General features: G+C 36.6%; 2 long non-coding RNA genes across 2 annotated transcripts; one reads left to right on the forward strand and one right to left on the reverse strand.

The window, feature by feature from the left end:
- Positions 1-1,105: 1,105 nt before the first annotated feature.
- LOC148197282 (uncharacterized) lies at positions 1,106-14,666 on the forward strand. The gene is made up of 3 exons (XR_015780491.1): positions 1,106-1,615; positions 1,794-1,881; positions 14,592-14,666. It is a non-coding gene; the product is annotated as an uncharacterized LOC148197282 (long non-coding RNA).
- Positions 11,413-13,939, reverse strand: LOC148197283 (uncharacterized). The gene is made up of 3 exons (XR_015780058.1): positions 13,772-13,939; positions 13,588-13,673; positions 11,413-11,762 (listed from the first exon to the last, which is right to left on the reverse strand). It is a non-coding gene; the product is annotated as an uncharacterized LOC148197283 (long non-coding RNA).
- Positions 14,667-23,131: the final 8,465 nt, after the last annotated feature.

The raw sequence follows: 23,131 nt of genomic DNA on the forward strand, positions 1-23,131 counted from the left end.
GTTCAGAAACGTGAAATCAAAGTTCTGTAATAAGTTCGTTTTATTTGAGTAAAGAATGCATGACGTTAATGTTAAGAGAGTGGAACACAGAATGAAAATGTGAAAATGAGAAATGTTTAATGTGGACGAATGATATGTTGAACGAATTATTGGAATTGGATTTTTACGAGCGTTCCAGGGAGGAACGTCTCTTATATGATTGAATATTGAATTGGTAAGGTATGACTGTGGTTAGTTAATGCTGGCTTGGTCCATCCTGATATTCCGTGATACACCTCTTCAAGTAGAAGGGGGTAGTCATGCGTGGGAATGGCAGGAGGTCCTTAGTCCATAAGTTAACATGGGCGACGTAAGAACGGACTTACCTCGAGTGGCAGCTGTTTGGTGTTACCCAGTTACTACACCACTCGGGTGCAAGGACGCCTGTAACTACATGGTTCATACAGTCCGGACGGTCGGTCTTATTATATACCTTTATATGATTATTATTTGATGAATTACATGCTGTATGTGTGTTTAGAAATGTAACTGTATGTGTTGATTGTATAAATTAAATATTATAAGCTTACCCTTGCATTTCCATTGTGTTGTCTCTTGTACATGTATACTCCGTCTTGTCAAATGCAATGATCATCCGTTGTGGATGTGAGCAGATGGTGGTGCATCCCTTGAAGCAATGCTGGAAGAAGAAAATTTGGACGACTCCAATCTGGTTGAAGTTGAAGTAAAGGCCGAGCCTTAGAGTGCTCGTTGTAGTTAGGCTGTATATGTTAGCATAGTTATAACGTTCGGCCACCTATTTTGTAAGGCCGTTCGCCTTATTCATCTCTGATGTATTTTGGTGCTCGTTAGTTTATGTATTTAAGAGCGTTCACTCTTGGTTTCATTGTATGCGTATATACGCGTCCTATGTACTGATGCCGTTAGGCTTTTAATCCTGTTTTAATGCAAAGACTGTTTGTGATTACTGTTAATTGTAATTAATTCTGAATTATAGTGATTACTGTATTTTGGGATGTTACAGTGATCAAACTATAAAATTTAACATTTTAATAATAAATATTTTTTTTACACAAAATAGTCTGTCACATTTAGAAAATAATTGAATGATTAAATTTATGTTTAAATATAAAATCTGTTTTAGTTTGTAAAATATTTAAAATTAAAATGAATATAAGGTATAAGAAAAAAAAATTCATTGGACGGTCAACCAATGAGGCTAGCGAATCTAAAAGGCAACCGAGAGGGTTGGACGGTCGACCAATGAGGCTAGCGAATCTAAAAGGCAACCGAGAGGGTAGTGATGTCTTTTCACCGTGAAAGGTTAATAGAGGTGGCGCCAACATAATGTCACGTGGCAGTGCATTAAATAAGCTCCCACTCACACATCACTTGCCACCTCACGGTAACTGTTTTCCTTTTTCTCTTTGAGTTTTCTTTTCTCTCTCTTCAGTTCTCAATTCGCATTCATTATGCACTCATCAGAGCATCGTTCTTCTCAGCGTGCGTTTCCGTTGCAGCAATGGAGTTTGAGCGCCCAACCGCCGCACCGCTCAACTCGCCATGACTACGACGAGGCCTCCATGGAGCGCAGCAAGAGCTTCGTCAACGCCTTGCAAGTTTCCTCTCTCTTATCTCTTATTTTTTCTTCTTTGCCGTTCTTGCTTTAATTTGAGGTCTGTGTTTGTTTGATTGACTTCACCAATGGCATTTCGGATGCATTTTCTCTTTTTCCTTTTCGCAATTTCATTCGTCGCGTATCTTCTCAGCGTGCGTTTTCGGTTCCGTTGCAGCAATGGAGTATGAGCGCCCAACCGCCGCACCGCTCAACTCCGCCATGACCTACGACGAGGCCTCCATGGTTTCGTCAACGCCTTGCAGGTTTTTTCTCGCTTATCTCTTATCTTTTCTCTTTTCTTTACCGTTCTTGTTTTAATTTCAGATGTCTGTTTGGTTGACTTTGCCGTTCTTTGCAGTTTGGGAGTTGTTTTCTTTTAGGTAAATGTTTTCCAATGTGTGGGGTTGGGGTTGGGGTTGGGTTGGCTTTCTTTCTGCTTTTATCTGTCATGCAGTGGTTGTCGTATCACTGGTTCACCTTGTTGTTGCTGGTTTATTACACAAGTCACTTTTGTTTATAGTGAGTACACAAATCACTTATGGTTGTCACCTGTGTGCAAACAACTTCTAATTATAATGTTTGGACCTTCCCTTATAGATAAGACTTTGCAGAAAAAAATAATAAGAACCTCAAGTGGTGAACAAGTTTAACTGTTTAAGTTTAATTCATGCTATAGAAAGTTACAAAAATTACAATAGCTTTGGACACTCACAAACAATACTTAACACACCACTATAACACTGGAAAATTGAAAGAATTAGAGATTAGGATGTCTACATAGGCTACGGAGGTTAGACCATCTAGGGTGCCAACATTGGGATCTTGTAAGTTGATGGTTATTGGATTTGCCTGATTTTAACAATCATAATGAGCTTTTAGACCATCACATCTAAGGTGCTAAGTTTTTGAAGGGTTATATGAATCATGCAAAGAGTTAAAGTTTGACACTATGAATTCTCGAGCTTTGAAGTTAATTGGTTATGGTGTTGAGAATTTTAAAGTTTATGTACTTTTTAAGTCTAACTAAGTACTGTTTCTTTGTACTCATGTCATGTCCATGATTTTATACAACTAGTGCTAAATTTTATACAATCTGCCACGATACTTAATTTTACTTACTATATTATTTCCCACCAAAATGTCTAATTCATGTTTCTCACTATTTTTTTTTCAAAGTGGTGTAAATAATTATGGTGTTTTCTATGCGTTCTACTGGCTTGTAAACACAAGGCAAATAAATAAATTTAAAATAATTCAGAGAGTTTTTAAGCGTGATAATTGAGAAAAATAAATTAATTTCAGATCTTTCTAAGCTAATTGTATTTTTTTTATTAAGTTGTGTTTAGGGTCTAATTTATTGTTTTTATGACATTTTTGATTTACAGAGTAAAATTCTTGATTTTGTAAATGTGTTAATACAATGATTTTAGCTATTATTTTAGGGTAATTATAATTTTGATTAATTCTAACTTAGTAAAAACTATAATTCTCATTTTAATTCCTAGATACAGTGGAGATTAATAATTGTTCTGTGAATTCTATTCCATTAAAAAAGAAACTAGGATTTTATTGTGTTGAGAGTTAGTTCACTGTCATTTCAATTTAAGGATTTTAACTAATAAGTTCTTTTATTTATAATTTTTACTAACGAGCTTTTGATTTTGACTGAGTTTCTAGCTTTGTTTTTGTTTTTGCATGCGGTACATACTACATAGTATTACAACTATGTGTTATTTTTTTACTTGAATAATAGTAAATAAATAAATAAGTATAAAATACTATCAACTAATACATGATTAAATTGAATGAATTTTTAAGAAAATAAAAACTTAATTGAAAAATAAATAACTTTCTATAGTTTAAATGTTTATTTTTTTCCTTTCAGTTTTAAAAAAATTAAAGAAAAGCAGAATAAGATTTTCTTTATAAAAGGTTTAAAGTGTATAAAAGGAAATCAGTGGAAGTGTATAAAAGGTTAAAACTGTAACATCCCTAAATAATGATATTACCATTAACCAGACTGATCACATTTACAGAGATAAACAGTTCAGTCTTAAGAATATTACAGTAGCTCAGAATTTTAAAACTTAACATACAGCACGTACAGTAAAATCTGCAGTGTTCAGAATTCATAAAAAAATAAACAGAAACCAGTTCTGATTATCCATTCTGTAGAATTTAAATACAGAATATCAAAATACAGTCCAGCACTTGACAGAATTCCAAATTTTCAGATAAATACAAAACAGATCTGCAGAACTATATATATATACAACTGCCAAAAATACTGCACAACACACTAGACTAAAACTGCTACGGAATCGCGCCTCTACTGTTCAGCTTTTACTTCAACTTCAACCAGGTTTGCATCTTCCAAATTTTCTTCTTCCAGTAATACTTCAAGAGATGCATCACCCTCTGCTCACATCCACAACGGATGATCATTGCATTTTGACAAGACGGATTATACATGGACAGTAAACAGCACCAGGAAAATTGCAAGGGTAAGCTTATATTGTTTAATTAATACAACATACATACAGTTCACAATTTAATTCACAGATACATCAAACAACTTAATCATAAAATTTAACATATAAATCTATATAAAACAGACTGTACTGAACTGTATGAACCATGTAGTTACAGGCGTCCTTGCACCCAAGTGGTGTGGTAGCCGGGATATACCTAATCAGCTTCCACATGCGGTTAATCCTTCGCCCCTGCTAAGTGAGGGATACGAATGACCTCCACTTGAGGTTAATCATTCGCCCCTGCTAAGTGAGGGATACGAATGACCTCCTGCCATTCCCACGCATGACTACCCCCTTCTACGTGAAGATGAGCATCACGGAATATCAGGATGGACCAAGCCATCAGTAACTTGTCCATGTTCATACTTTACAAATTTAGCATTTAATACAACTGAGAAGCTCCTCCATGGAACGCTCATTCAAGTTCAAAATCATATAATCATATCATGTCGTGTTCAACCATCATATCCTTTCATAATTATAATATCTCCATTCTGTATTTCACTCTCTTAATATTAACGTCATGCATTCTTTAATCAAATAAAATGAACTTATCACAGAACCTTTGATTTCACGTTTCTGAACAAAAGAAACGAGTCATTTATTCACTTAATATGCTTCAACTCTTGATAATTTGAAAATACTGATCTTTAGAAGAGATGAATAATACATTGAAAGATTTTAAGTGTAAAGAATCTAGATAGAACCCAAGGAATAAAACCAGTGATAAGTGTTTAGATACACCAGCAATATAATTGATTTCAGAAGAACAGCACTGGCAGTCCAAGTACGAACGTAATTTAACAATTTGGACGAACGCCAGTTATGTTCGCTCAAAATTCAATAATAGGGACGAGCGTTCAGTTTAGAAACCGAACCCCGCTTTGGAACGAACGCTAAGTCAATGACCGAGCACAATCAGAACGAACGTTGGTATAAACCGAACGTTGGGTAGGACGAACGTTTAGGTATATGACCGAACACCAGTTATGAACGAACGTTCAATATAGAAACGAACGCTCTGTAGACGAACGTTCAACAGAAGGTCGAACTTCATTTAGGACGAACGTTATTAAGGACGGACGCTCTACTTAAGGCCGAACGTCACTCATTTATAAAGTTTTAAATATTTAAATATTACTGAGCTAGACGAACGCTCAGATCATCAACTAGGGACGCTCATTCTCGGGCAGAATTCTTTCCAAATGAAAGAATTCTAGTCTAAGTAAGCTTAACTGAAAACCGAACGGTTTAAGACCGTACAGGGACGAACGTCCTTTATCAGTACAGAGACCAGATTTCTCAACTCTTAACAGAATTTTCCAGATTTCGATTTTTATGAACTTGACAACTTTCCTTTCAGATTTAATACATCAAATCATACAGATTTCAACATTTGGATCATTCCAAATATACAATCACCATACTCCATTTATACAGAATCAAATCAATATACATTTAAATCAAAAATCAGCAACAACATATATAATACAATTAAGCAGTGTTCATTCATGACAGATTCAATCGATCTAATCATTCCAACTCTATAACATTCACACATCTTTCATGCGTATCCAAAACAACATGCAAATGAACCAGAATTTATATCTCATATCAGTAAACGTTCATAAGGCTCAAATATCAGATTTCATATACATGCAACTCAGATTATAAAATCAAGCAGTATGAATTAAACATATAAGCTTCCCTTACCCGGATTGAAGTTCCAACTTGTCCTAGATGAAAATGGCTTTATCCAACTATGCTTCTATTATATTCTTGATTCTTCCAAAACAAATCTAATCAAAAATTGCAGAACTCTGAGACTACATACTTGCATGCACTAAAACTCTATTCTTCCAGAAACCTAAGAACGAAATACAGTAAGAAGGCTTACCAGATTGGATTCAGTTTCTGTTTGGTCCAAAATGGAGATCACAGCAGTACTAACATTCCTATGGTGCTGCAATTGTGATCAGAGAGGAAACGTGAGTTTTCTGATAGAGAGAAGTTAAGGATTCTTAGAGAGAAATTTGGAGAAAATGAAGAGTTTGGTTTTCTGAGGAAGAAGATGAATGAGTGTGCAGGTGAAAGGGTTCTCAGAAAACTTTGGTTTTGTTAAAGTAACGTTTGCTTGAACAAACATGTCCAAGACTGACACCTGCATACTAAATTCTGATTTGTAAGTTTCTAACGTGACAAGTGGCAGGTGTGCATGTAAGGAGTGGTGCGTTTTTAATGTTGCAGAGAATGATGGTGGTTCAGTTTTCTGTGCATTGCAGAGGTGAAAATCAGAGTTGAAAGTGGGTTTTTAATTACCCGCAACAGTGACGTGGTGTGTGTGTTAGTGGTGTGATGTCAGGATTAAATTTGCTAATTATCCAGGGTCTCACATTCTCCCTAACTACAAAAATTTTCGTCCTCGAAAATTCAGAATTTACCTATGAATAAGTGTGGATATAAGTCCCTCATTGCACTCTCCACCTCCCACGTTGAATCTCCATTCTTGGCATCCCACACTACCTTCACCAATCGAACATCCTTCCTCTTGTGTAATTTAGTGCGAACATCATCAATGCGGATTGGTTGCAACTCCAGCGTTCGATCAGGTTGTAGTTGAATGTCTTCCAGTTCTAAAACATGAGAGGGATTGGCTATATACTTTCTGAGTTGAGACACATGGAAAACAGGATGAAGGTTTGATAGTTGAGGAGGCAAAGCAAGCTCATAAGCTACTGGTCCAATCTTCTTCAGAATTTGATACGGTCCTATGAACTTGGGAGACAGCTTCTTTGGACGAACAACTCTTCCCACTCCAGTGATTGGATTCAACCTTAAAAATACATGGTCTCCTGCTGCAAACTCCAAGGGTCTTCTCCTCCTATCTGCATAAGATTTCTGTCTGCTCAAGGATGTCTTCAATCTGTCCTGAATCAATTTCACTTTATCAGTAGTTTGCTGGATAAGTTCTGGTCCAGTTAGCACATTCTCTCCTTCCTGAAACCAGCAAAGTGGCGTTCTGCACTTCCTTCCATAGAGAGCTTCAAAAGGCGCCATACCAATGCTAGACTGGAAACTGTTATTGTATGTGAATTCCACCAGTGGCAAGACCTCATCCCATGCGCCTAAATGGTCCAGGACACACGTCCTAAGCAAATCTTCTAACGTCTGGATGGTCCTTTCAGATTGGCCATCTGTTTGCGGATGATACGCAGAACTCATCTGTAGCTTGCTTCCCAATTCACCTTGTAAAGATTGCCAAAACCGAGATGTGAATCTCGTGTCTCGGTCAGAAACTATGCTTGAAGGCACTCCATGAAGACGCACTATCTCCTTGATGTACAGCTTAGCCAAATTTGTCATTGACATCTTCAAATTCACGGCTAAGAAGTGGGCGCTCTTAGTTAATCTGTCCACAATTACCCAGATTGAATCGTGATTCTTGACTGTGCGTGGCAGATGAGTCACAAAGTCCATGGAAATGCTGTCCCACTTCCATTCAGGAATCTCCAATTGTTGAAGCAATCCACCTGGACGTTGGTGTTCAGCCTTGGCGCGTTGACAGGTTAAGCAAGATGCCACAAAGCGTGCAACATCACTCTTCATTCCCGGCCACCAGAAAGATTTCCTAAGATCTTGATACATCTTAGTCATACCGGGGTGTATGCTAAGACGACTATGATGAGCTTCTTCCAATATAATACGTTTCAGCTCTCCATCATTGGGAATGCAAGTTCTTCCCAAATAACGCAACATACCATCCGTTCCAGCATTAAACTCCTTAGCTTTTTCTGAACCGAGTGCATCAAATATCTTCAACAGTTCTTCATCCTCACGTTGCTTCATCCAGATTCTGTCAAACACATCACTAGAAATTCTAAGATTACAGCACCTTATTACGTTCTCTCCTAATTCAAATTGTAATCTTAGATCTCTAAAATTCTCCACCAAGTTCAGCTCCTTCACCATCATCAATGAGACTTGTACTGTATTCCTGCTTAGGGCGTCTGCCACTACGTTGGCTTTCCCAGGGTGATATAGCAGTTCAAAATCATAATCTTTTAAAAATTCCAGCCAACGTCTTTGCCTCATATTCAGCTCCCTCTGATCAAACAAATATTTGAGGCTCTTGTGATCACTAAAGACTTGGAACGTTGATCCGTATAAATAGTGCCTCCAAATCTTTAGTGCAAAAACGACAGCTGCCAACTCCAGGTCGTGTGTGGGATAATTGCGTTCATGAATCTTCAACTGGCGAGACGCGTACGCTACTGCACGTCTCTCTTGCATGAGCACACAGCCCAAACCTTGGTGAGATGCGTCACAGTACACTTCAAATGGCTTGGACGTGTCTGGAATAATCAAAACTGGCGCGCTCGTCAATTTCATCTTCAGCTCCTGGAACCGTTCCTCACACAGATCAGTCCAAGCGAATGGCTGATCCTTTCTAGTCAATCTAGTAAGAGGAGCCACTATCTTGGCGAACCCCTCTATGAAACGTCTGTAATAACCAGCCAGCCCCACAAAACTCCTCACTTCAGTGACTGAACGCGGGCTCTTCCAATCTAACACTGCTTGCACTTTAGAGGGATCTACTGAAATACCTTCAGACGATATCACATGCCCCAGAAACTGCACCTCCTTTAACCAGAATTCACACTTGGACAGCTTTGCGTACAACTCTTTCTCCCTCAACACGGTTAGTACTGTTCTCAAGTGTTCTTCATGTTCAGCATTGGTTTTGGAGTAGATGAGAATATCATCTATGAACACAACTACAAATTTATCCAAATAGGGTCTAAATATCCGGTTCATGTAATCCATGAAGATGGCTGGAGCGTTCGTTACTCCAAATGGCATTACCACGTACTCATAATGCCCATAACGTGATCTGAATGCTGTCTTCTGGATGTCGTCCTCCTTAACCCTTATCTGGTGATATCCTGAACGCAAATCAATCTTAGAAAATACTGTTGCTCCATGCAGCTGATCCAACAAATCATCTATTCTTGGCAACGGGTATTTGTTCTTGATGGTCAGCTTGTTTAATTGCCTGTAATCTATACATAACCGAGAGCTGCCATCTTTCTTTTTCACCAAGAGTACCGGAGCTCCCCATGGTGATACGCTCGGTCTAATGAATTTCTTCTCCATAAGCTCTTCAATTTGCTTCTTGAGTTCAACCAACTCTGCAGGTGCCATTCGGTAAGGTTGAACAGATATAGGAGCTGCCGTTGTCACCAAATCAATGGTGAATTCGACTTCTCTAACAGGAGGCAATCCTGGTATCTCTTCTGGAAAAACGTCCAGAAATTCACTCACCACTGCTCGTTCCGTACTGCTCTCATTGGACGTCCGTGCTTCCGTCAACCCTCCTAACTCCTTGTCTTCATGTGTCATAATGAGAAAACAGCTTGCACCTTCCATTATATCCTCCCTTAACTGACCGAATGTAACTCCCACACATTCTTCATCATCTTCAGGAAACACTAATTCCTTCTTGCCACAATCTATAATAATATGGTTGGTAGCCAACCAATCCATTCCTAGAATTATTTCCAAGTCCTTCAAAGGTAAACAGATTAAGTTCACCTTATAACTATGCCCCTCAACCACAATAGGACATCTAATGCACACGGTAGATGTTCTAAGCTCTCCAGCCGCTGGTGTTGATACCACCAAGTCAAACTGCAGATCTCTCTCTACTATTCCCAGCTTTTCAACACACGCCTTCGAGATGAAGGAGTGCGTTGCCCCAGAGTCAAACAGCACACAACAAGGCACTCCAAACAGCAAGCATTCACCAGTTATAAGATTACCTGCGTTCTCTGCTTCCGCTCCAGTGATAGCGTACACTCTCCCCACTGCTTGTGCACGTCCACCCCGTGGCTGATTTCTGCCAGTGTTTGGTGGTCTCATCACTGCTCTTCCACTCATGTTACACTCGTTCTCCACGTGCCCATTTCGTCCACATCTGTTACAGTGCTTTCCTCCTACCAGTTGAGGGCAGGATGAACGGTAATGCGGCCCTCCACAGTGAAAGCAAGTTACACTGCCTTGTCCAGCTTGTCCTACAGGAACCAGTGCTTGAGAACCACTTGTATTGGCTGATTGATTTGGACGAGCGTAAGGTAGTCTCCTCTGAACAGAACTTCCCCTGGACACAATTGGTCCCCTACTAACTTGCGGTTGTTTCTTCTGTCGTTCAACCTCTGCCATATTTTTCTCCAATACCTTAGCTCGCTCAACCATACTGGGAAAAGACCGGATACATAAGCTGGATATCAACACCTTCAAATCACTCCTCAATCCGTTCTCAAACTTCCTACACTGCCATTCTTCATTGGCTGCCATCGTATAGAACCGAACAAGGTGCTTGAACTTGTTGGTATACTCTGAAACTGTCATCCCACCTTGAACTAGTTGTAAAAACTCCACTTCCTTCGCAAACCGTACGCTGTCAGGAAAGTACTCCTCGTAAAATTTACCACGAAATACTTCCCAAGTGACAGGACGTTGAGCTTCTATCAGAATAGCTCTTGTGCTCGCCCACCAGTGGCTTGCTTCCCCAGTCAGTAAATATTCTGTGTAAGCCAACCTATTCTCGTCCGGACACCTCTTTGCATTGAAAATTCTCTCCATGTCTCCTAGCCACTGATCCGCCTCATCAGGGAGGCCCTTTCCATTGAATTTAGCTGGATGATGCTGGAGGAAACTCTCCAAACTCCATTCAGCGTTTGGTTGAGCAGCGTGTGGAGTGGCGTTTGAAGAGGATGCTCCAGGCGTACCTCTAGTGGCAGCAAGGATGTCCATCAATTGTCTCTGTGTGTTTTCAGCAGTAACACGTGAGGCTTCTAAACCCTGCATGGCTGCCTGATTCTGCTGCATCAGGGTGGTGTTCTGTTCCATAAGGGTGGTATTTTGTCGTTGGAGTCTCTCAATAACGTCCTCCAACAATCTAGAGCGGTTGGAAGTATCAGGTTCATTCGGTTGAGGAGGGGGAGGCAATCTAGGTGCCATTAGTTCTCTGGATACAGAGAAAACGAGCGTTAGTTATGTCCAAGAGTTAAATAATAATAACTCATTAAACATATAATAAGCACACAGCAAAACACAGTGCACTCATAACCCTACAGTGTCCTTAAGAGAACAAAACTGCTCTGATACCACTAATGTAACATCCCAAAATAATGATAATTACCATTAACCAGACTGATCACATTTACAGAGATAAACAGTGCAGTCTTAAGAATATTACAGTAGCTCAGAATTTTAAAACTTAACATACAGCACGTACAGTAAAATCTGCAGTGTTCAGAATTCATAAAAAAATAAACAGAAACCAGTTCTGATTATCCATTCTGTAGAATTTAAATACAGAATATCAAAATACAGTCCAGCACTTGACAGAATTCCAAATTTTCAGATAAATACAAAACAGATCTGCAGAACTATATATATATACAACTGCCAAAAATACTGCACAACACACTAGACTAAAACTGCTACGGAATCGCGCCTCTACTGTTCAGCTTTTACTTCAACTTCAACCAGGTTTGCATCTTCCAAATTTTCTTCTTCCAGTAATACTTCAAGAGATGCATCACCCTCTGCTCACATCCACAACGGATGATCATTGCATTTTGACAAGACGGATTATACATGGACAGTAAACAGCACCAGGAAAATTGCAAGGGTAAGCTTATATTGTTTAATTAATACAACATACATACAGTTCACAATTTAATTCACAGATACATCAAACAACTTAATCATAAAATTTAACATATAAATCTATATAAAACAGACTGTACTGAACTGTATGAACCATGTAGTTACAGGCGTCCTTGCACCCAAGTGGTGTGGTAGCCGGGATATACCTAATCAGCTTCCACATGCGGTTAATCCTTCGCCCCTGCTAAGTGAGGGATACGAATGACCTCCACTTGAGGTTAATCATTCGCCCCTGCTAAGTGAGGGATACGAATGACCTCCTGCCATTCCCACGCATGACTACCCCCTTCTACGTGAAGATGAGCATCACGGAATATCAGGATGGACCAAGCCATCAGTAACTTGTCCATGTTCATACTTTACAAATTTAGCATTTAATACAACTGAGAAGCTCCTCCATGGAACGCTCATTCAAGTTCAAAATCATATAATCATATCATGTCGTGTTCAACCATCATATCCTTTCATAATTATAATATCTCCATTCTGTATTTCACTCTCTTAATATTAACGTCATGCATTCTTTAATCAAATAAAATGAACTTATCACAGAACCTTTGATTTCACGTTTCTGAACAAAAGAAACGAGTCATTTATTCACTTAATATGCTTCAACTCTTGATAATTTGAAAATACTGATCTTTAGAAGAGATGAATAATACATTGAAAGATTTTAAGTGTAAAGAATCTAGATAGAACCCAAGGAATAAAACCAGTGATAAGTGTTTAGATACACCAGCAATATAATTGATTTCAGAAGAACAGCACTGGCAGTCCAAGTACGAACGTAATTTAACAATTTGGACGAACGCCAGTTATGTTCGCTCAAAATTCAATAATAGGGACGAGCGTTCAGTTTAGAAACCGAACCCCGCTTTGGAACGAACGCTAAGTCAATGACCGAGCACAATCAGAACGAACGTTGGTATAAACCGAACGTTGGGTAGGACGAACGTTTAGGTATATGACCGAACACCAGTTATGAACGAACGTTCAATATAGAAACGAACGCTCTGTAGACGAACGTTCAACAGAAGGTCGAACTTCATTTAGGACGAACGTTATTAAGGACGGACGCTCTACTTAAGGCCGAACGTCACTCATTATAAGTTTTAATATTTAAATATTACTGAGCTAGACGAACGCTCAGATCATCAACTAGGGACGCTCATTCTCGGGCAGAATTCTTTCCAAATGAAAGAATTCTAGTCTAAGTAAGCTTAACTGAAAACCGAACGGTTTAAGACCGTACAGGGACGAACGTCCTTTATCAGTACAGAGACCAGATTTCTCAACTCTTAACAGAATTTTCCAGATTTCGATTTTTATGAACTTGACAACTTTCCTTTCAGATTTAATACATCAAATCATACAGATTTCAACATTTGGATCATTCCAAATATACAATCACCATACTCCATTTATACAGAATCAAATCAATATACATTTAAATCAAAATCAGCAACAACATATATAATACAATTAAGCAGTGTTCATTCATGACAGATTCAATCGATCTAATCATTCCAACTCTATAACATTCACACATCTTTCATGCGTATCCAAAACAACATGCAAATGAACCAGAATTTATATCTCATATCAGTAAACGTTCATAAGGCTCAAATATCAGATTTCATATACATGCAACTCAGATTATAAAATCAAGCAGTATGAATTAAACATATAAGCTTCCCTTACCCGGATTGAAGTTCCAACTTGTCCTAGATGAAAATGGCTTTATCCAACTATGCTTCTATTATATTCTTGATTCTTCCAAAACAAATCTAATCAAAAATTGCAGAACTCTGAGACTACATACTTGCATGCACTAAAACTCTATTCTTCCAGAAACCTAAGAACGAAATACAGTAAGAAGGCTTACCAGATTGGATTCAGTTTCTGTTTGGTCCAAAATGGAGATCACAGCAGTACTAACATTCCTATGGTGCTGCAATTGTGATCAGAGAGGAAACGTGAGTTTTCTGATAGAGAGAAGTTAAGGATTCTTAGAGAGAAATTTGGAGAAAATGAAGAGTTTGGTTTTCTGAGGAAGAAGATGAATGAGTGTGCAGGTGAAAGGGTTCTCAGAAAACTTTGGTTTTGTTAAAGTAACGTTTGCTTGAACAAACATGTCCAAGACTGACACCTGCATACTAAATTCTGATTTGTAAGTTTCTAACGTGACAAGTGGCAGGTGTGCATGTAAGGAGTGGTGCGTTTTTAATGTTGCAGAGAATGATGGTGGTTCAGTTTTCTGTGCATTGCAGAGGTGAAAATCAGAGTTGAAAGTGGGTTTTTAATTACCCGCAACAGTGACGTGGTGTGTGTGTTAGTGGTGTGATGTCAGGATTAAATTTGCTAATTATCCAGGGTCTCACAAAAACTGTATGAAGTTTTTTAATTTTTCTTTATCTGAACATAATGTATTCATGTTCCAATAGGTCTTTTATTCAGTTTAAGGAGTTTAAGGAATAAAGGCACATTATTCAAAAAAATCATGAAGCTTGGTAGCAAAAACGCACCTTGTGTAGTTATTGCATAATCATCGCACAATTCATTAGGATTTAGGATTTATTATTAGTATTTTGTTGTTTTCTTATAACTTGTTATTTTCACCCTATCTTTTTACCTTCTAATCATATTTCTATCATTAATTGACTTTACGAAGACATAAAAGCTTTGAATTTACTTCATAATTTCAGGTGGTACACTTTTTCTATTTCATAGAAAGGCTTTGAGGTACTTTAGAAAGTATGGATATAATTGGAGAAAGAAAAGGATGGAAAGACGGTGAAAAGAAGCTCATGAGGTTTCTTATTCTATTTCATAGCTAGTTTCTTTTACTGTTTTAGAGATTTCAGTTTTATTTTGCTGTTTATAAAATATCTTTGCTGTTTCAAGAGTAGTAGTTTTAGTTTCTATCCTTGTTTTATATTCCTGTTTCAGATTGATAGTGAGATTCTTAGTTATTGTTGTTTTTAGATAGTGATTTTCTATCCCTTTCTCTTAACTTCCTTTTTATGTTTCAAACTTGTTTAGGTCCATACATTGAGGTTCTTAGTTGAGTTTTCCAGGTTTTGCATGATTACTTGTCTACTATTTTTAGTTCTTGATTGTGAATGATTTATTGAGTTTCTAATTTGAGTTCATAGTTTCTAGCTAGATTTTACAATTTCTTTTAATAGAATTGAATAGTTTTTTACACAATTTCTTTTAATAGAATTGATAGTTTTTACATGAAATGTGAGTTTCGAACTAGTTTTTGACAGATTTTATCTTTGTGAGATTTGAACCTTGCCTTACTTTCTTTCACTGTGTGATGCGTTCCTGTTTATTTACATTTCAGAACTTGTATTGTTTATGTTATGCATTCGTGAATGATTTTATGCATTCATTTTTCATAACACCTCCCTTGATATGTTAATTAATGTGATTATTCTATTTGTATGGTTTATTACTGTATTTATGGGATGTTATATAGTTTTCAAAACAAAAAATAAATTTAGAGAAATAAAATAAAGACAACCATTTAAATTTTTATACACCAATTAAATAATAAATGAAATCATTTAACTTAAATAATGAGTGATCAAACTATAAAATTTAACATTTAATAATAAATATTTTTTTTACACAAAATAGTCTGTCACATTTAGAAAATAATTGAATGATTAAATTTATGTTTAAATATAAATCTGTTTTAGTTTGTAAAATATTTAAAATTAAAATGAATATAAGGTATAAGAAAAAAAAATTCATTGGACGGTCAACCAATGAGGCTAGCGAATCTAAAAGGCAACCGAGAGGGTTGGACGGTCGACCAATGAGGCTAGCGAATCTAAAAGGCAACCGAGAGGGTAGTGATGTCTTTCACCGTGAAAGGTTATAGAGGTGGCGCCAACATAATGTCACGTGCAGTGCATTAAATAAGCTCCCACTCACAACATCACTTGCCACCTCACGGTAACTGTTTTCCTTTTTCTCTTGAGTTTTCTTTTCTCTCTCTTCAGTTCTCATTCGCATTCATTATGCACTCATCAGAGCATCGTTCTTCTCAGCGTGCGTTTCCGTGCAGCAATGGAGTTTGAGCGCCCAACCGCCGCACCGCTCAACTCGCATGACTAAGACGAGGCCTCATGGAGCGCAGCAAGAGCTTCGTCAACGCCTTGCAAGTTTCCCTCTCTCTTATCTCTTATTTTTCTTCTTTGCCGTTCTTGCTTTAATTTGAGGTCTGTGTTTGTTTGATTTGACTTCACCAATGGCATTTCGGATGCATTTTCTCTTTTTTCCTTTCGCAATTTCATTCGTCGCGTATCTTCTCAGCGTGCGTTTTCGGTTCCGTTGCAGCAATGGAGTATGAGCGCCAACCGGCCCCCACCACTCACTCCGCCTGACCTACGACGAGGCCTCCATGGTTTCGTCAACGCCTTGCAGGTTTTTTCTCGCTTATCTCTTATCTTTTCTCTTTTCTTTACCGTTCTTGTTTTAATTTCAGATGTCTGTTTGGTTGACTTTGCCGTTCTTTGCAGTTTGGGAGTTGTTTTCTTTTAGGTAAATGTTTTCCAATGTGTGGGGTTGGGGTTGGGGTTGGGTTGGCTTTCTTTCTGCTTTTATCTGTCATGCAGTGGTTGTCGTATCACTGGTTCACCTTGTTGTTGCTGGTTTATTACACAAGTCACTTTTGTTTATAGTGAGTACACAAATCACTTATGGTTGTCACCTGTGTGCAAACAACTTCTAATTATAATGTTTGGACCTTCCCTTATAGATAAGACTTTGCAGAAAAAAATAATAAGAACCTCAAGTGGTGAACAAGTTTAACTGTTTAAGTTTAATTCATGCTATAGAAAGTTACAAAAATTACAATAGCTTTGGACACTCACAAACAATACTTAACACACCACTATAACACTGGAAAATTGAAAGAATTAGAGATTAGGATGTCTACATAGGCTACGGAGGTTAGACCATCTAGGGTGCCAACATTGGGATCTTGTAAGTTGATGGTTATTGGATTTGCCTGATTTTAACAATCATAATGAGCTTTTAGACCATCACATCTAAGGTGCTAAGTTTTTGAAGGGTTATATGAATCATGCAAAGAGTTAAAGTTTGACACTATGAATTCTCGAGCTTTGAAGTTAATTGGTTATGGTGTTGAGAATTTTAAAGTTTATGTACTTTTTAAGTCTAACTAAGTACTGTTTCTTTGTACTCATGTCATGTCCATGATTTTATACAACTAGTGCTAAATTTTATACAATCTGCCACGATACTTAATTTTACTTACTATATTATTTCCCACCAAAATGTCTAATTCATGTTTCTCACTATTTTTTTTTCAAAGTGGTGTAAATAATTATGGTGTTTTCTATGCGTTCTACTGGCTTGTAAACACAAGGCAAATAAATAAATTTAAAATAATTCAGAGAGTTTTTAAGCGTGATAATTGAGAAAAATAAATTAATTTCAGATCTTTCTAAGCTAATTGTATTTTTTTTATTAAGTTGTGTTTAGGGTCTAATTTATTGTTTTTATGACATTTTTGATTTACAGAGTAAAATTCTTGATTTTGTAAATGTGTTAATACAATGATTTTAGCTATTATTTTAGGGTAATTATAATTTTGATTAATTCTAACTTAGTAAAAACTATAATTCTCATTTTAATTCCTAGATACAGTGGAGATTAATAATTGTTCTGTGAATTCTATTCCATTAAAAAAGAAACTAGGATTTTATTGTGTTGAGAGTTAGTTCACTGTCATTTCAATTTAAGGATTTTAACTAATAAGTTCTTTTATTTATAATTTTTACTAACGAGCTTTTGATTTTGACTGAGTTTCTAGCTTTGTTTTTGTTTTTGCATGCGGTACATACTACATAGTATTACAACTATGTGTTATTTTTTACTTGAATAATAGTAAATAAATAAATAAGTATAAAATACTATCAACTAATACATGATTAAATTGAATGAATTTTTAAGAAAATAAAAACTTAATTGAAAAATAAATAACTTTCTATAGTTTAAATGTTTATTTTTTTCCTTTCAGTTTTAAAAAAATTAAAGAAAAGCAGAATAAGATTTTCTTTATAAAAGGTTTAAAGTGTATAAAAGGAAATCAGTGGAAGTGTATAAAAGGTTAAAACTGTATGAAGTTTTTTAATTTTTCTTTATCTGAACATAATGTATTCATGTTCCAATAGGTCTTTTATTTCAGTTTAAGGAGTTTAAGGAATAAAGGCACATTATTCAAAAAAATTCATGAAGCTTGGTAGCAAAAACGCACCTTGTGTAGTTATTCAATAATCATCACAATTCATTAGGATTTAGGATGTTATTATTAGTTTTTGTTGTTTTCTTATAACTTGTTATTTTCACCCTATCTTTTACCTTCTAATCATATTTCTATCATTAATTTGACTTTACGAAGACATAAAAGCTTTGAATTTTACTTCATAATTTCAGGTGGTACACTTTTTCTATTTCATAGAAAGGCTTTGAGGTACTTTAGAAAGTATGGATATAATATGTACAAAATTCTACAATTTAGTAAGGTGTGGTGGATAATATGTACAAAATTCTACAATTTAATGAGGTGTGGTGGATAATTAGTACCAACTGTTTTGTGCATACAATGGATTACGGCTTTGCTAATCATCATCGGGCAAAGGAGGGTTTAGGAGGTAGAGTTCGTCTTATTTTGTCTGGAGCAACACGTTTATCTGCACATGTGGGGAAGGTTACTTACGGGTTGTGACTTCTTGTAATGTCCGACAAGGATATGGTATGTTCTTTTTAAATATGAGAATCAAACTTATATCATGCTACCACTTTTCAAGAAAAATGTCATTAATTTGATTTCCATGTGATGGTGACACAAACATATGCTCTTAGTTGAAAATGATTTTTTATCAACAAATATTGGTATTTTATTTTTATCCAAGGATTACATATGTTATAATATTTTAAAGAGTGTTTGTCACAGTTCAAAATAGCACTAGGTAGAATGGAACCAGTTTTATAATTGTTCCCTTGTTGTAAAGGAAGAGTTTCTTGTCTACAATATCAATTGTGCAATTAACCATGATAATTTTACTATGTCTTTCTATTTGTTTTGTTACAAGTGATTTATACATCTTGTGGGAGTCTTCGCAATAAATACTTTGCAACCCAACTAGGAGCGGAGAAAGTAGTTGACTTCATAAAAGGTATTCTTTGAAATTTGTAATTCCATATATTTCTCGTTCATTTTAGAAAAAATTTCGTTATCTACCGATGAGTTATTATGTTTATCTTTTTCACTATGAAATTATTCAAGTTCATTATTGCTCTAAAACTAATTGAATTTTATTGGCTTTAAGAAAGAATAAGATACTTGCTGAAATGGAAACTGTTACCCAGTGTTTGGGTCCACCAATAACTGTCAACGATCAAAATGTAACAAATGTTTGGTTGAAGATGAAAGATAAGGTACAATATTGCATTTGATTTGTTATGTCTTCAAATATAATTAGTTGTAGTAATTGTCCGCAATTGAAAATTGTTTGTCTTATCATGATTTTTCTTTATTGTGTAGCTTGAGGCTTGAATTATGTACTACTCGATGAAGTCGTAGTTGTTTCCAACGCTACCACCCTCATTATTGGCACTGTTGTGTCCCTCGACTCCCAAGAGCTACTCCTTCAATTGTAGTAGTGACAGATAAAAATCTTATGTTCTCCTTATGACACTATTTATTTTGAACCAAGAATTGTTTAGCATTGTTGAGTACCATTTGGAGGCATAGGGCGTAGGGCATAGGGCATAGGGCATAGGGCATAGGGCATAGGGCATAGGGCATAGGGCATAGGGCATAGGGCATAGGGCATAGGGCATAGGGCATAGGGCATAGGGCATAGGGCATAGGGCATAGGGCATAGGGCATAGGGCATAGGGCATAGGGCATAGGGCATAGGGCATAGGGCATAGGGCATAGGGCATAGGGCATAGGGCATAGGGCATAGGGCATAGGGCATAGGGCATAGGGCATAGGGCATAGGGCATAGGGCATAGGGCTTAAAGGCTTAGGTCAAAGTATGATTAGGATTAGGGCTTAGTAGTATACTAAGACATAAGACTTAGGCCTTAAAGGTTAGAACTTAGTGCTCTGCCATTTGAGTTCAAATTTGTTCTCAAAGTTTGAATTGCTTCAACTAATGGTTTTGTTGTTGTGGTTGTTTTCTTTTTAACATTGCTTACTTGTTGTATTTTGTAGATTTTTTTGAAACGGAAATTTAAGTTTCCGAAAGAGGATGAGGCGCACAAATAAAATCAAAACATTATGGTAGAGATATCTTTTCATCTTTTCATTCAAGTATTCCACAGTGTGATGCATTGCTGTTTATTTACATTTCAGAACATTTATTGTTTATGTTATGCATTCATGAATGATTTATGCATTCATTTTTCATAACACCTCTCTTTGATTTTGGACTTGATTTTTATCTCTTTCTACCTCACCTATACCTTGGCCACATTACAAGCCTTGATTGCAGTCCTATTGATCTCGAGTGTATTTCTAATTCAATTGGTGCGATTAGAAGTTTTCCAAGTTTATGATAGGGTAAATTTGCATAATGTGTTGAGAGTTAAACACCTAGATGTTGAAGTCTGAGGTTATTCTTATATTGACATACTATAGAGAGAGACCGAAACACCTCATATCCTAGGACCGGTGGGTTATGCAATTTTCCACCTTCATTTTAGGGCCATTCAGGATTTGTATGATGTATGCAATTTGATGTCCTGTCTATGAATGAGATTTGTCACAATTGTTGTCTGCATACTTTGATTTTTAAATACTGTCTTCTTGCTTGCATGCATTTGGGATAATTAAGGTTGATTTTTCTTTTCCTTTCTTTTTTTATCTATGGGAAAATTATGAGACTTGTAGTTTACGGGCAAAGGCTATGGATGAAGGGCGATTGTTTGAGAAGCTGAAAGGCTCCCAAAAATACAAATTTAGTATGTTCCTATCATATTTTTCTATACTATACTGCAGATAACTTGCCTTTGAATATTTTTAACCTTTGATTTCACGCAGAAATTCAAAAAGATTATATTCTGTTGACTAACAAAGAATATGCGTCAGACATTCCTAAAGATGCCTAATGCAAAGTCAGTTTGGGAGTTGTTTCTTTTAGGTAAATGTTTTCTTTGGTTGAAATTATTATCCTAATTTTTTTGATTCTGATGTTTCTTTTATTTGTGCAGTGTTTTCACTCCTTAACATCCTAGATCGTGTTTTATGGCATGTGTGAACTCCTCATGAAAAATGAAGATGGAATTTATCCAGGTAATTTTACTTAGTTTCTTTCTTCAACAGACATAGACTGTTGTTGCAATTTTGGAGTTTATCCATGAGTTCTCTTTTGTAGTAGGAGGGCATGTGCCTTTTCCGAAGGGCATTTGTAAGCTCATTCCAATGTTTTATTGGAGGAAGTCGCTGTCTTAGTCTCTCTTGGACTGTAGCAGTCCACCAGTGCATTGCATATCCTTGAAAACTTAGGGTAGCAAGAGAGACTTTTCTTTTTACTCCCACTTGATGGCAAGCACAAATTTGCTCTACCTTCATTTCCCAATCTGGGTAAGCCTCAACATTATCTTTTCCATGAAAATGAGGCAATACTACATTAACTTCCTTAAGGGTAGGAGGATTTTCAAATTCCCTCCTATGTCTTCTTGATGAAGAAGGTTGATGATAATATTCTCCTACTCTTAAGGCCTCTTGTTCATATTGGGACTCTCCACTATAACTTCTCTCCCTAATTCGGACTTGTTCCTTTCTCAAAAGTTTCAACTCATTTTCAACCATGGCACTATGTAGCTCTCTTTGGACTTTTTCTTGACTTATTTTTCTCTCAATCTCATTGAGTTGATTGACGAGAGTTTGGAATGAAAATTGATCTTTGGGAGGATCACTAATTCTAGGGGATTGTCTTCCAGACATTTTGATGAACTTAAAAGTTTTCTTGAAGTAAAGACTAGAATTTTTTCACTTGAGGACAATATTCCAGAAGAGAGGTGAACCGTATAGGTTGCTTAAATACGAAGTCTTGCCTTGCCAAATATATCCCTAGTTACTTACTAAAACTCTTTAAATCAAAATTACCTCTAAATTCATTAAATGTTTAAAGACACACTCAAACTCAAAGAAAACTAGACCCTAAATGCGGACTTCTAAGACTTGGCCTATGCGCTTCCAAAAATTGAAAGAAGTGAGATCTCCTAAGTGAGGCTTGGAACTTTGTATCCAAGACACACTCACTGTCTACCAATTTTATATGAACAATTAAAAGCAAAGTTTGCAAGTGATGGAAGAACACTTGTGAATTCTTCCAAGTCACTTATTTAATGGCCAATTACAAGTATTTTTGCAAGAAATAGAAATCAAACAATCAAGAGAATAGAAAGTAAAAGTGGTGTGCAGCTCTGGCTTCTCTCAAAGGAAGTGAATTTGGTTGATTCACACTAATCTCACAGCTGCTAAGTGAAATATGCTGCTGTTGCAGCAACCAGATTTTATGCAGACCAGTGAAGAACGTGGTTCTGTGCACCAAAAATCAGCCCCAAGGTTGATCTTTCCTTGCTCCAATCCACTCCCTAAGATGCTACCAGTGTTGTGGGACGTTTTGAGATAGTTCTGCACCCAACATAGAGCTCATACAAACCACCAATAATCAATTATTAAGCCAGAAAATCAACACTGCTGCTGCCCGAAAACTGTTAAACCAGAATGCACAACTGTAGTTTTATCAAACAGCTTATGTGCAGGATTTTCAAACAACTTAAATCAATGTTTCCAATAAATGGTGGCACTCAAAATGAACTTAGGAAAGGATCTAGAGTGGATTTGAAAAGCAAGAAACAAAGATAAGTTGCAGCTATGATCAATTCGAACCCAAATTTAAACTAGGCAAAGTGTTTGACAAAATGCCTGGCAGAAGGCTGAAAAATGTGCATCAGAGTTTTCAAATTTGCTTAGTACAGGTTCAAACAGCTTTTTACAGTGCAGTTTATGGTAAGATTTGAATTGTGCACTTCTTTTAATTCAATTGAACCAAGCTTTTGCTACCAATCTAACATTGAATCTGATGTATTAATCATACCAAACTCTGAATTTTCAAAATCTGCAACTTATATCAGAAAAAGTGTTGAAAATTGGTGGTTTAGATGGTCAATTTGCACAAACGTGTTT

The sequence above is a fragment of the Vigna umbellata genome, chromosome 6 (genome assembly GCF_029865625.1).
Source record: "Vigna umbellata cultivar VRB3 chromosome 6, Vumbellata_1.0, whole genome shotgun sequence".
NCBI lineage: Eukaryota > Viridiplantae > Streptophyta > Magnoliopsida > Fabales > Fabaceae > Vigna > Vigna umbellata.